The sequence below is a fragment of the Pseudochaenichthys georgianus genome, unplaced genomic scaffold (assembly GCF_902827115.2).
Source record: "Pseudochaenichthys georgianus unplaced genomic scaffold, fPseGeo1.2 scaffold_713_arrow_ctg1, whole genome shotgun sequence".
Lineage (NCBI taxonomy): Eukaryota > Metazoa > Chordata > Actinopteri > Perciformes > Channichthyidae > Pseudochaenichthys > Pseudochaenichthys georgianus.
Genome location: NW_027263266.1, coordinates 35419 through 49761, shown reverse-complemented (window position 1 = coordinate 49761; position 14343 = coordinate 35419). Strand labels below are relative to the sequence as shown.

Below are 14343 nucleotides of genomic sequence, written 5' to 3'. Positions count from 1 at the left end.
AGAAGAGGGGACACATGTTGATGTAGAAGAGACATGGAGAAGAGGGGACACGTGTTGATGGAGAAGAGACACCCCGTCACTTGTAGCAGATGGAGACGGTCTTCATCAGCCTGCAGCCTCCGCGCGCCGCAGCAGCAGGAACAGCGTCCGCGTCACGTGGAAGGGCAGGAAGCACAGAGCGAACAGCAGGGTGATGGTCACGATGGTTCTGATGGACTTCCTCCTCCTCCGGATGTAGTGAGAGTACTGCGACCCGGAGATGGAGACGGACGTCCGCTCGCGCTCGCCCTCCGTCGCCCCGTCGTCCTCTCCGCCCTCCGTGGAGCCGGGGGGGATCGGAGAGTCTGGAAAATGGTCTGGAGAGTAGACGTATTCAGACTTTTAAAGACATATTAGGACTTTTAAAGACGTATTAAGAGTTTTAAAGACGTATTAGGACTTTTAAAGACGTATTAAGACTTTTAAAGACGTATTAAGAGTTTTAAAGACGTATTAGGACTTTTTAAAGACGTATTAAGACTTTTAAAGACGTATTAGGACTTTTAAAGACGTATTAAGACTTTTAAAGACATATTAGGACTTTTAAAGACGTATTAGGACTTGTAAAGACGTATTAAGAGTTTTAAAGACGTATTGGACTTTTAAAGACGTATTAAGACTTTTAAAGACGTATTAGGACTTTTAAAGACGTATTAAGACTTTTAAAGACATATTAGGACTTTTAAAGACGTATTAGGACTTTTAAAGACGTATTAGGACTTTTTAAGACGTATTAAGAGTTTTAAAGACGTATTAAGAGTTTTAAAGACGTATTAGGACTTTTAAAGACGTATTAAGACTTTTAAAGACATATTAGGACTTTTAAAGACGTATTAGGACTTTTAAAGACGTATTAGGACTTTTAAAGACGTATTAAGAGTTTTAAAGACGTATTAGGACTTTTAAAGACGTATTAAGACTTTTAAAGACGTATTAGGACTTTTAAAGACGTATTAAGACTTTTAAAGACGTATTAGGACTTTTAAAGACGTATTAGGACTTTAAAGACGTATTAAGACTTTTAAAGACGTATTAGGACTTTTTAAGACGTATTAAGAGTTTTAAAGACGTATTAAGACTTTTAAACAGGTATGAGGACTTTTAAAGACGTATTAGGACTTTTAAAGACATATTAGGACTTTTAAAGACGTATTAGGACTTTTAAAGACGTATTAGGACTTTTTAAGACGTATTAAGAGTTTTAAAGACGTATTAAGAGTTTTAAAGACGTATTAAGAGTTTTAAAGACGTATTAGGACTTTTAAAGACGTATTAAGACTTTTAAAGACATATTAGGACTTTTAAAGACGTATTAGGACTTTTAAAGACGTATTAGGACTTTTAAAGACGTATTAGGACTTTTAAAGACGTATTAGGACTTTTAAAGACGTATTAGGACTTTTAAAGACGTATTAGACTTTTAAAGACGTATTAAGACTTTTAAAGACATATTAGGACTTTTAAAGACGTATTAGGACTTTTAAAGACGTATTAAGACTTTTAAAGACGTATTAGGACTTTTTAAGACGTATTAAGAGTTTTAAAGACGTATTAAGACTTTTAAACAGGTATGAGGACTTTTAAAGACGTATTAGGACTTTTAAAGACATATTAGGACTTTTAAAGACGTATTAGGACTTTTAAAGACGTATTAGGACTTTTAAAGACGTATTAAGACTTTTAAAGACGTATTAGGACTTTTAAAGACGTATTAGGACTTTTTAAGACGTATTAAGACTTTTAAAGACGTATTAAGACTTTTAAACAGGTATGAGGACTTTTAAAGACGTATTAGGACTTTTAAAGACGTATTAGGACTTTTAAAGACGTATTAAGACTTTCAAAGACGTATTAGGACTTTTTAAGACGTATTAGGACTTTTAAAGACGTATTAGGACTTTTAAAGACGTATTCAGACTTTTAAAGACGTATTAGGACTTTTAAAGACGTATTAAGACTTTTAAAGACGTATTAAGACTTTTAAAGACGTATTAGAACTTTTAAAGACGTATTAGGACTTTTAAAGACGTATTAAGAGTTTAAAGACGTATTAGGACTTTTAAAGACGTATTAAGACTTTTAAAGACATATTAGGACTTTTAAAGACGTATTAGGACTTTTAAAGACGTATTAGGACTTTTAAAGACGTATTAAGACTTTAAAGACGTATTAGGACTTTTAAAGACGTATTAGGACTTTTTAAGACGTATTAAGAGTTTTAAAGACGTATTAAGACTTTTAAACAGGTATGAGGACTTTTAAAGACGTATTAGGACTTTTAAAGACGTATTAAGACTTTTAAAGACGTATTAGGACTTTTAAAGACGTATTCAGACTTTTAAAGACGTATTAGGACTTTTAAAGACGTATTAAGAGTTTTAAAGACGTATTAGGACTTTTAAAGACGTATTAAGACTTTTAAAGACATATTAGGACTTTTAAAGACGTATTAGGACTTTTAAAGACGTATTAAGACTTTTAAAGACGTATTAGGACTTTTAAAGACGTATTAGGACTTTTTAAGACGTATTAAGAGTTTTAAAGACGTATTAAGACTTTTAAACAGGTATGAGGACTTTTAAAGACGTATTAGGACTTTTAAAGACGTATTAAGACTTTTAAAGACGTATTAGGACTTTTAAAGACGTTAAGACTTTTTAAGACGTATTAAGAGTTTTAAAGAGGTATTAGGACTTTTAAAGACGTATTAAGACTTTTAAAGACGTATTAGGACTTTTAAAGACGTATTAGGACTTTTAAAGACGTATTAAGACTTTTTAAGACGTATTAAGACCTTTAAAGACGTATTAGGACTTTTAAAGACGTATTAGGACTTTTAAAGACGTATTAGGACTTTCAAAGACGTATTAGGACTTTTTAAGACGTATTAGGACTTTTAAAGACGTATTAGGACTTTTAAAGACGTATTCAGACTTTTAAAGACGTATTCAGACTTTTAAAGACGTATTAGGACTTTTAAAGACGTATTAAGACTTTTAAAGACGTATTAAGAGTTTTAAAGACGTATTAGAACTTTTAAAGACGTATTAGGACTTTTAAAGACGTATTAAGAGTTTTAAAGACGTATTAGGACCTTTTAAAGACGTATTAAGACTTTTAAAGACGTATTAGGACTTTTAAAGACGTATTAGGACTTTTAAAGACGTATTAGGACTTTTAAAGACGTATTAAGACTTTTAAAGACGTATTAGGACTTTTTAAGACGTATTAAGAGTTTTAAAGACGTATTAAGACTTTTAAACAGGTATGAGGACTTTTAAAGACGTATTAGGACTTTTAAAGACGTATTAAGACTTTTAAAGACGTATTAGGACTTTTAAAGACGTATTAAGACTTTTTAAGACGTATTAAGAGTTTTAAAGACGTATTAAGACTTTTAAAGACGTATTAAGACTTTTTAAGACGTATTAAGAGTTTTAAAGACGTATTAAGACTTTTAAAGAGGTATTAGGACTTTTAAAGACGTATTAAGACTTTTAAAGACGTATTAGGACTTTTAAAGACGTATTAGGACTTTTAAAGATGTATTAAGACTTTTTAAGACGTATTAAGACCTTTAAAGACGTATTAGGACTTTTAAAGACGTATTAGGACTTTTAAAGACGTATTAGGACTTTCAAAGACGTATTAGGACTTTTAAAGACGTATTAAGACTTTTTAAGACGTATTAGGACTTTTAAAGACGTATTAAGACTTTTAAAGACGTATTAAGACTTTTTAAGACGTATTAAGAGTTTTAAAGACGTATTAGGACTTTCAAAGACGTATTAAGACTTTTAAAGACGTATTAGGATTTTTAAAGACGTATTAAGACTTTTAAAGACGTATTAAGACTTTTTAAGACGTATTAAGAGTTTTAAAGACGTATTAGGACTTTCAAAGACGTATTAAGACCTTTAAAGACGTATTAAGACCTTTAAAGACGTATTAAGACTTTTAAAGACGTATTAAGACTTTTTAAGACGTATTAAGAGTTTTAAAGACGTATTAGGACTTTTAAAGACGTATTAGGACTTTTAAAGACGTATTAAGACTTTTAAAGACGTATTAGGACTGTTAAAGACATATTAAGACTTTTAAAGACGTATTAGGACTGTGAAAGACGTATTAGGACTTTTAAAGACGTATTAGGACTTTTAAAGACGTATTAGGACTTTTTAAGACGTATTAAGACTTTTAAAGATGTATTAGGACTTTTAAAGACGTATTAGGACAGTTAGAATAGAATAAAACTTAACAGACTTTAAGGGTATGCCCGTTAATGATATCACATATTTTCAAAAAAGACATAGTGATAAAAAGCCATCAAATTACCAAAACCACTTGAGAGTAGCACCAGGCGATGATGAGGAAGGGCAGGAAGAAGCACAGCAGGTGGAGGAAGATGCCGTACGGGACGTAGTCGGCGAACTCTTCGTCGATGGCGTCGTCCCAGCAGTTGGTGTATCCGCCCTCGTCTTCAGATGAATCTCCCGTGATGTTCCAGTCCTCCCTCGACCCGCCGCCACGCCTCACGTATCCCGTCTGAGCGAACCTGAAGATGGGGCAGGTGAGGATGAAGACCACCACCCACACCAGGGCGCAGGTGGCCTTCACCACCCGCTTGCTCTCCAGAGTGATGGTCCGCATCGGGTGGCAGATCCCCAGGTACCTGAGGACCAGGGGAGAAGTTGATGTGAAAATCCTGAGTGTCCTCCTCCAACATGAGAGCAGCATGCTACAAAGGTATCAACTAGCTGTGAACAGGACAGGATGTGTGATAGAAGAGCATCAGGACTGTCTGAGGCAGATGATAGCTATGTGATGAACATGATGACTCAGCCTCTGTGGAGAGAGACATCAAGCATGCTCATTTCTGACGTGGAGCTACTCTGAAGTAAACATTGATACTGCTTTCTGTTCCTCCATCTTGTGACTGTGTGACTCCCTCTCTTGATATCAGCATGTGAAGGACACTGCTCAGGAACTAGCTGATGCTCTGTATGTGATGACTCCTTCCCTTCAGGAGAGGACCACAGACACACGGATCCTGAGATGAAGCTCAAGCCGGAGACCAGGGAGAGTTCTCTTAAGAAGTCTTTAACCTGTTCAGCCCGAGCCTGTTTTCAGGTCTCAGGCTCGAACATGACTTTCCAAGAACAAATGACCATATCTTCTAAAAGGGTTACATTAATAATCCCTTTTCTCAAAGTAACGATGAACCTGTGAGCTGGATGCAGAACAGTCAGAATCAATATAGATGTTTCTATTTGAAAGTAAATTCAGATTGAACACAGTAAAAAACTGTAAATTATTGTGTCCGTCCAAAAGAAGAAACATGACTTATAGTGAAAACCACCCTTGGATGATGGATGGTAGACTACAAACTTTAGGAATCCAAAGTACAACATATAATAAGTACTCTGTATCAAGATCGATGCAGAACAAGTGACCTTTGACCTTTAGAGAGGTTTAGAAGAAAAGAAAACATTTGGGTGGATTTGACATATCTCTGGAACCCATCGGTCGATGTTGATGATTGACTTCTCATTTGAACCGTGAGAGCCAATGGAATCGAGGGGAGGTTCCTAAATCCATCTAAACATTACCATTGAGGAGTAAGAGTGATGCCGAAAACCGGAAGCTCATCCACTCTGGTAGCTCTCGTAGAAGCTATATATGAAAACTACTCTTATTGACAAAATGTGATGATGGACACAGAGACAGTGGATTAACCTTCAGCAGCGTTTATATGCGTTCTAATGCCATTGAACACGACTTTTGATCAGAAAACAGCAAAGGTAAGACGTACAGTATTGCCGTTTCGCCCCGTAAAGCTAAGTTGTCTGGTTTCGCCTTCGATCTATCTTGTTTGTGCAGATCCGATGAAGTATAAAATATTGCTACCGTGAGTTATGTGCTAAGTGCGTTAGCACTCTTTCGCTTAGTGCTAATTCAGACGCTTGGCGTTAGAGTTGTGTTTCGTTTCGGTAAAAATGGTTCATATCGTGAGTTAGCTGAGTTTCTTCCCGTTAAGTGGGAATGACACGTTGATAGGTTGCTAAATGGGGGCAGGGGCTCCCGTGGGGCTCCCGGCTTAACAGGTTAAAGTCTTAAAACAGCAATAAGAAATCTGTTAAATGTTTACATTATAAAACCCAAATCGTGTTAACTTTGGAAGGTTCAATCAACAACATCATCCGTTTTTTTTTTTATCGTAAACTAAAACTATGATTTTGCTCCTGAGGACTAGGAGAGAAGTCTTAAACAGTCTTAACTTAAAAAGCCGCAATAGGTCTTAAAAAGTATTGTTAGTCTTTAAAGTCTTAAACAGTCTGGAAGAAGCCTCGATTTGTATTCTATAGTTTTCTTTAGGAATATCATATCGTGCTAAAACATCCCATTTAAAAGGTTCCATCAGTTTCTGGTCATTTTATGACTTTTTATGACTAAAAATGGAGATTCGCTGCTTTCCTGCCTGGCACAACAAATATACTCGTCAAAGCTACGCCTGGACTCTCCATCGCTACGCCTGGACTCTCCATCTCTACGCCTGAACTCTCCACCGCTACGCCTGGACTCTCCATCGCTACGCCTGGACTCTCCATCGCTACGCCTGAACTCTCCACCGCTACGCCTGGACTCTCCACCGCTACGCCTGGACTCTCCACCGCTACGCCTGGACTCTCCATCGCTACGCCTGGACTCTCCATCGCTACGCCTGGACTCTCCACCGCTACGCCTGGACTCTCCGTCGCTACGCCTGGACTCTCCGTCGCTACGCCTGGACTCTCCGTCGCTACGCCTGAACTCTCCGTCGCTACGCCTGGACTCTCCCTCGCTACGCCTGGACTCTCCCTCGCTACGCCTGGACTCTCCATCGCTACGCCTGGACTCTCCATCGCTACGCCTGGACTCTGCATCGCTACGCCTGGACTCTCCATCGCTACGCCTGGACTCTCCATCGCTACGCCTGGACTCTCCATCGCTACGCCTGGACTCTGCATCGCTACGCCTGGACTCTCCATCGCTACGCCTGGACTCTGCATCGCTACGCCTGAACTCTCCATCGCTACGCCTGGACTCTCCATCGCTACGCCTGGACTCTGCATCGCTACGCCTGAACTCTCCATCTCTACGCCTGGACTCTCCATCGCTACGCCTGGACTCTGCATCGCTACGCCTGGACTCTCCATCGCTACGCCTGGACTCTGCATCGCTACGCCTGAACTCTCCACCGCTACGCCTGAACTCTCCACCGCTACGCCTAAACTCTCCATCGCTACGCCTGGACTCTCCATCGCTACGCCTGGACTCTCCATCGCTACGCCTGGACTCTCCATCGCTACGCCTGGACTCTCCATCGCTACGCCTGGACTCTCCATCGCTACGCCTGGACTCTCCATCGCTACGCCTGGACTCTGCATCGCTACGCCTGAACTCTCCACCGCTACGCCTGGACTCTCCATCGCTACGCCTGGACTCTGCTTCGCTACGCCTGGACTCTCCATCGCTACGCCTGGACTCTCCATCGCTACGCCTGAACTCTCCATCGCTACGCCTGGACTCTGCATCGCTACGCCTGAACTCTCCATCGCTACGCCTGAACTCTCCATCGCTACGCCTGAACTCTCCATCGCTACGCCTGGACTCTCCATCGCTACTCCTGGACTCTCCATCGCTACTCCTGGACTCTCCATCGCTACGCCTGGACTCTGCATCGCTACGCCTGAACTCTCCATCGCTACTCCTGGACTCTCCATCGCTACGCCTGGACTCTCCATCGCTACGCCTGGACTCTCCATCGCTACGCCTGGACTCTGCATCGCTACGCCTGGACTCTCCATCGCTACGCCTGGACTCTCCATCGCTACGCCTGGACTCTCCATCTCTACGCCTGGACTCTGCATCGCTACGCCTGGACTCTCCATCGCTACGCCTGGACTCTCCATCGCTACGCCTGGACTCTCCATCTCTACGCCTGGACTCTCCATCGCTACGCCTGGACTCTCCATCTCTACGCCTGGACTCTGCATCGCTACGCCTGGACTCTCCATCGCTACGCCTGAACTCTCCATCGCTACGCCTGGACTCTCCATCGCTACGCCTGGACTCTCCATCGCTACGCCTGGACTCTCCATCGCTACGCCTGGACTCTCCATCGCTACGCCTGGACTCTCCATCTCTACGCCTGGACTCTCCATCGCTACGCCTGGACTCTCCATCTCTACGCCTGGACTCTGCATCGCTACGCCTGGACTCTCCATCGCTACGCCTGAACTCTCCATCGCTACGCCTGGACTCTCCATCTCTACGCCTGGACTCTCCATCGCTACGCCTGGACTCTCCATCTCTACGCCTGGACTCTGCATCGCTACGCCTGGACTCCCCATCGCTACGCCTGAACTCTCCATCGCTACGCCTGGACTCTCCATCGCTACGCCTGGACTCTCCATCTCTACTCCTGGACTCTCCATCGCTACGCCTGGACTCTCCATCGCTACGCCTGGACTCTCCATCTCTACGCCTGGACTCTCCATCGCTACGCCTGGACTCTCCATCTCTACGCCTGGACTCTCCATCGCTACGCCTGGACTCTCCATCGCTACGCCTGAACTCTCCATCGCTACGCCTGGACTCTCCATCGCTACGCCTGGACTCTCCATCGCTACGCCTGGACTCTCCATCTCTACGCCTGGACTCTCCATCGCTACGCCTGGACTCTCCATCGCTACGCCTGGACTCTGCATCGCTACGCCTGGACTCTCCATCGCTACGCCTGGACTCTCCATCGCTACGCCTGGACTCTCCATCGCTACGCCTGGACTCTCCATCGCTACGCCTGAACTCTCCATCGCTACGCCTGGACTCTCCATCGCTACGCCTGGACTCTCCATCTCTACGCCTGGACTCTCCATCGCTACGCCTGGACTCTCCATCTCTACGCCTGGACTCTCCATCGCTACGCCTGGACTCTCCATCGCTACGCCTGGACTCTCCATCGCTACGCCTGGACTCTGCATCGCTACGCCTGGACTCTCCATCGCTACGCCTGGACTCTCCATCGCTACGCCTGGACTCTCCATCGCTACGCCTGGACTCTCCATCTCTACGCCTGGACTCTGCATCGCTACGCCTGGACTCTCCATCGCTACGCCTGGACTCTCCATCGCTACGCCTGGACTCTCCATCGCTACGCCTGGACTCTCCTTCGCTACGCCTGGACTCTCCATCGCTACGCCTGGACTCTCCATCGCTACGCCTGGACTCTGCATCGCTACGCCTGGACTCTCCATCGCTACGCCTGGACTCTCCATCGCTACGCCTGAACTCTGCATCGCTACGCCTGGACTCTCCATCGCTACGCCTGGACTCTCCATCGCTACGCCTGGACTCTCCATCGCTACGCCTGGACTCTCCATCGCTACGCCTGGACTCTCCTTCTCTACGCCTGGACTCTCCATCGCTACGCCTGGACTCTGCATCGCTACGCCTGGACTCTCCATCGCTACGCCTGGACTCTCCATCGCTACGCCTGAACTCTGCATCGCTACGCCTGGACTCTCCATCGCTACGCCTGGACTCTCCATCGCTACGCCTGGACTCTGCTTCGCTACGCCTGGACTCTCCGTCGCTACGCCTGGACTCTCCGTCGCTACGCCTGGACTCTCCGTCGCTACGCCTGAACTCTCCGTCGCTACGCCTGGACTCTCCCTCGCTACGCCTGGACTCTCCCTCGCTACGCCTGGACTCTCCATCGCTACGCCTGGACTCTCCATCGCTACGCCTGGACTCTCCATCGCTACGCCTGGACTCTCCATCGCTACGCCTGGACTCTCCATCGCTACGCCTGGACTCTCCATCTCTACGCCTGGACTCTGCATCGCTACGCCTGGACTCTCCATCGCTACGCCTGGACTCTGCATCGCTACGCCTGAACTCTCCATCGCTACGCCTGGACTCTCCATCGCTACGCCTGGACTCTGCATCGCTACGCCTGAACTCTCCATCTCTACGCCTGGACTCTCCATCGCTACGCCTGGACTCTGCATCGCTACGCCTGAACTCTCCACCGCTACGCCTGAACTCTCCACCGCTACGCCTGAACTCTCCATCTCTACGCCTGGACTCTCCATCGCTACGCCTGGACTCTCCATCGCTACGCCTGGACTCTCCATCGCTACGCCTGGACTCTCCATCGCTACGCCTGGACTCTCCATCGCTACGCCTGGACTCTCCATCGCTACGCCTGGACTCTGCATCGCTACGCCTGAACTCTCCACCGCTACGCCTGGACTCTCCATCGCTACGCCTGGACTCTGCTTCGCTACGCCTGGACTCTCCATCGCTACGCCTGGACTCTCCATCGCTACGCCTGAACTCTCCATCGCTACGCCTGGACTCTGCATCGCTACGCCTGAACTCTCCATCGCTACGCCTGAACTCTCCATCGCTACGCCTGGACTCTGCTTCGCTACGCCTGGACTCTCCATCGCTACGCCTGGACTCTCCATCGCTACGCCTGAACTCTCCATCGCTACGCCTGGACTCTCCATCGCTACGCCTGAACTCTCCATCGCTACGCCTGGACTCTCCATCGCTACTCCTGGACTCTCCATCGCTACTCCTGGACTCTCCATCGCTACGCCTGGACTCTGCATCGCTACGCCTGAACTCTCCATCGCTACGCCTGGACTCTCCATCGCTACGCCTGGACTCTCCATCGCTACGCCTGGACTCTCCATCGCTACGCCTGGACTCTGCATCGCTACGCCTGGACTCTCCATCGCTACGCCTGGACTCTCCATCGCTACGCCTGGACTCTCCATCTCTACGCCTGGACACTGCATCGCTACGCCTGGACTCTCCATCGCTACGCCTGAACTCTCCATCGCTACGCCTGGACTCTCCATCTCTACGCCTGGACTCTCCATCGCTACGCCTGGACTCTCCATCTCTACGCCTGGACTCTGCATCGCTACGCCTGGACTCTCCATCGCTACGCCTGAACTCTCCATCGCTACGCCTGGACTCTCCATCGCTACGCCTGGACTCTCCATCTCTACGCCTGGACTCTCCATCGCTACGCCTGGACTCTCCATCGCTACGCCTGGACTCTCCACCGCTACGCCTGGACTCTCCATCGCTACGCCTGGACTCTCCATCGCTACGCCTGGACTCTCCATCTCTACGCCTGAACTCTCCATCTCTACGCCTGGACTCTCCATCGCTACGCCTGGACTCTCCATCGCTACGCCTGGACTCTCCATCGCTACGCCTGGACTCTGCATCGCTACGCCTGGACTCTGCATCGCTACGCCTGGACTCTCCATCGCTACGCCTGGACTCTGCATCGCTAAGCCTGGACTCTCCATCGCTACGCCTGAACTCTCCACCGCTACGCCTGGACTCTCCATCGCTACGCCTGGACTCTGCTTCGCTACGCCTGGACTCTCCATCGCTACGCCTGGACTCTCCATCGCTACGCCTGGACTCTGCATCGCTACGCCTGAACTCTCCATCGCTACGCCTGGACTCTCCATCGCTACGCCTGGACTCTCCATCGCTACGCCTGGACTCTGCATCGCTACGCCTGGACTCTCCATCGCTACGCCTGAACTCTCCATCGCTACGCCTGGACTCTCCGTCGCTACGCCTGGACTCTCCATCGCTACGCCTGGACTCTGCATCGCTACGCCTGGACTCTCCATCGCTACGCCTGGACTCTCCATCGCTACGCCTGGACTCTCCATCTCTACGCCTGGACTCTCCATCGCTACGCCTGGACTCTCCATCGCTACGCCTGGACTCTCCATCGCTACGCCTGGACTCTCCATCGCTACGCCTGGACTCTCCATCGCTACGCCGCGGCGTCCTACCTGTGCACGGAGATGCAGGTGAGGAAGAAGATGGAGCAGTACAGGTTGAAGTAGAACAGGAAGCGTACGAGGCGACACATGAAGTCTCCGAACACCCAGCGGTCCCTCAGGATGTAGCTGGCCACCAGGAAGGGCAGCGAGAGGCCGTACATCAGGTCTGTGGAGGCCAGGTTCACCATGTAGATCAGAGAGGTGTTCCAGCGCCGCCTGGTGCCGCACGACCGCAACAGCACCACCGAGTTCAGGCTGAGGCTGAACACGAAGGTCAGGGAGTAGCACACCGGCAGGAACACGTACTTGTAGGACTCATCGATGCTGCAGGAGGGCGGCGCGAGGGAAGAGGCGTTCGATTGGTCGATCAGAGACTCGGTCGGCAACAACCCGACGTCCGGAGTCACGTTGGAGATCTGGTTCAACAACATGGTGAAGGTTATTGGATCCGTTCCTCCTGGAGTTTCATCTGAGAATAAAGAGAGTCGGGATCAAAACACAAACTCAAGTTCCAGGTCTTGATCCACTTTGATCTAACAAATCTATTAAGTGTTGTTCTCGTACGTCTCCTAAGGTTACTAACCGGCCGTACAGTTACAACATGGACATTCACATGAACTTTGCTGTGTTTCTGAGCCACGTTCGTGCATCGCTAGAATCAGCTTCTAGACACAATCAATAGACGTCTGAATATCAAACTACGCCGTCCAGCTCTATCTGTGGGTTTTCTTTTATTTGTATGTACGCAACATCAAGTCAAATTCCTCGTAGGTGTCGACCTACCTGGTAATAAATCTGATTCTAATTCTGATCACAAAGTCAAGTTCCACTTCTTGTTGAGTATCCTTGGATATGCACGTTGTGTTCAGTCCAGTTACAATATGGACTTTACACGAACATGTTCAATAACACGGTGAAGGTCACTGGACCCAGGCGGGCTGACGCTACGAGGAACTTCCAACTCCGCTTTCTGGACTGTAAGATTCAAATAATGAATTCAAGAGAACAAGACGTGTGTCCTTGGGCAAGACACTTCACCTGAACTTGCTCCTGTGGGTATTGTCCACAGTTTCTGACCATTGCATGTACGATATATGTGTAATGTGTGTATATGTAAAAGCGCTTTGAGTCATTGAAAAAGCGCTATAATAAATGTAAGGAATTATTATTATTAATTATTATATCCCTCTTAGATTAAAGTGGATCATTCACAAGAAGTGGAACTTGACTTTGTGATCAGAATCAGAGTCAGTTTGATCGCCAGGTAGGTCGACACGAACGAGGAATTTGACTCAAAAGTCAAACTAAAAATTAACACAGAAACTATAATAACATAAATGTTAATAATAATAAAAACATACAGCATTATTTACATAGAAATAGAATGGAATAGAATATGGAATACATGTTGGCATTAATAAAAAAAGCAAACAGACATTGTGTACATTAATGTAATGCATTCTACGATGTGGTTATATAACGAGTAGAGAGTCGGGATCAAAACACAAACTCAAGTTCCGTTTCTTGTAAATGATCCACTTTGATCGAAGAGGGATTTGCACGTTGTGTCCTCTTGAAGGTATTACTGCAAGGTTATTAACGAGCAAGCAGAGTTCTGGTTTAAAGTGCAAAGGTGCCTGAAGGAAGTCTTAAGACGGGTTGAGCCTTAGTAGGGAGGGAGGGAATACTTAAGAAGACGTTTGGATTCCTTTAAACTGGTTGAAAGTCCAGAGATTGGAGGAGGAATGCTCAAAAGATTTAAAGTCCAAAGACTCATGCAGGAAGTCAGGTTCAAATATCCTAATTCTGGTTTAAAAGAAAAGTGGCTTAAAAGTCAAAGATGAGTCGAGGTGACGGTAAAACAGGAACATGTGTCGTCTGGGGATTCAAAGAATAAAGATAGTTGGGATCAAAGCTTCCATGTCTTGTGACTGATCCACTTTGATCTAAAGGGATATGCGAGTGCTGTCCTCTTGAATGTAATATGTTGATCTTGCAGTAAGGTTGTAACGAGGAAGCCGAGTTACAAACGGACACGGTCTGGTTTCTGATCCACTTTCTCTCTGGTTTTAAACACAACGAATATCAAACTTCTCTAAGTTGTTGTCTCATAAATACCTCTGGCATCATCTCGTCTCCTGAGTCCTTTCCTTCCTTCCTCTCATCGATCTCCGTCTGCACTCGTCTTCGTCGTCTGACCCATGTCCGAAGCGTCTCTGAGGAAAGAAAGCCCAGCGGTCATTAGTTTGGAAAACCTTGTTCACTGTGTCCCGCCGGCGTTTCGCTGATGAAGAACACGTTTCACTCCGTTAGCCGCTCAATCATTAACGAGGCCTTCCGGAAACCTCTCGTTCCCGTCTGCCGGCCTTTGAGGTCCCTTCAGCCGGGGGTCAATCGCAGCTGTTTAGGAATGTGTGTTTCTTTATAAATGGCC

At 46.4% G+C, this 14343-nt stretch overlaps 1 pseudogene; it reads right to left on the bottom strand.

Moving 5' to 3' along the window:
* Positions 1-76: 76 nt before the first annotated feature.
* LOC117443964 (P2Y purinoceptor 3-like) lies at positions 77-14214 on the bottom strand (annotated as a pseudogene).
* Positions 14215-14343: the final 129 nt, after the last annotated feature.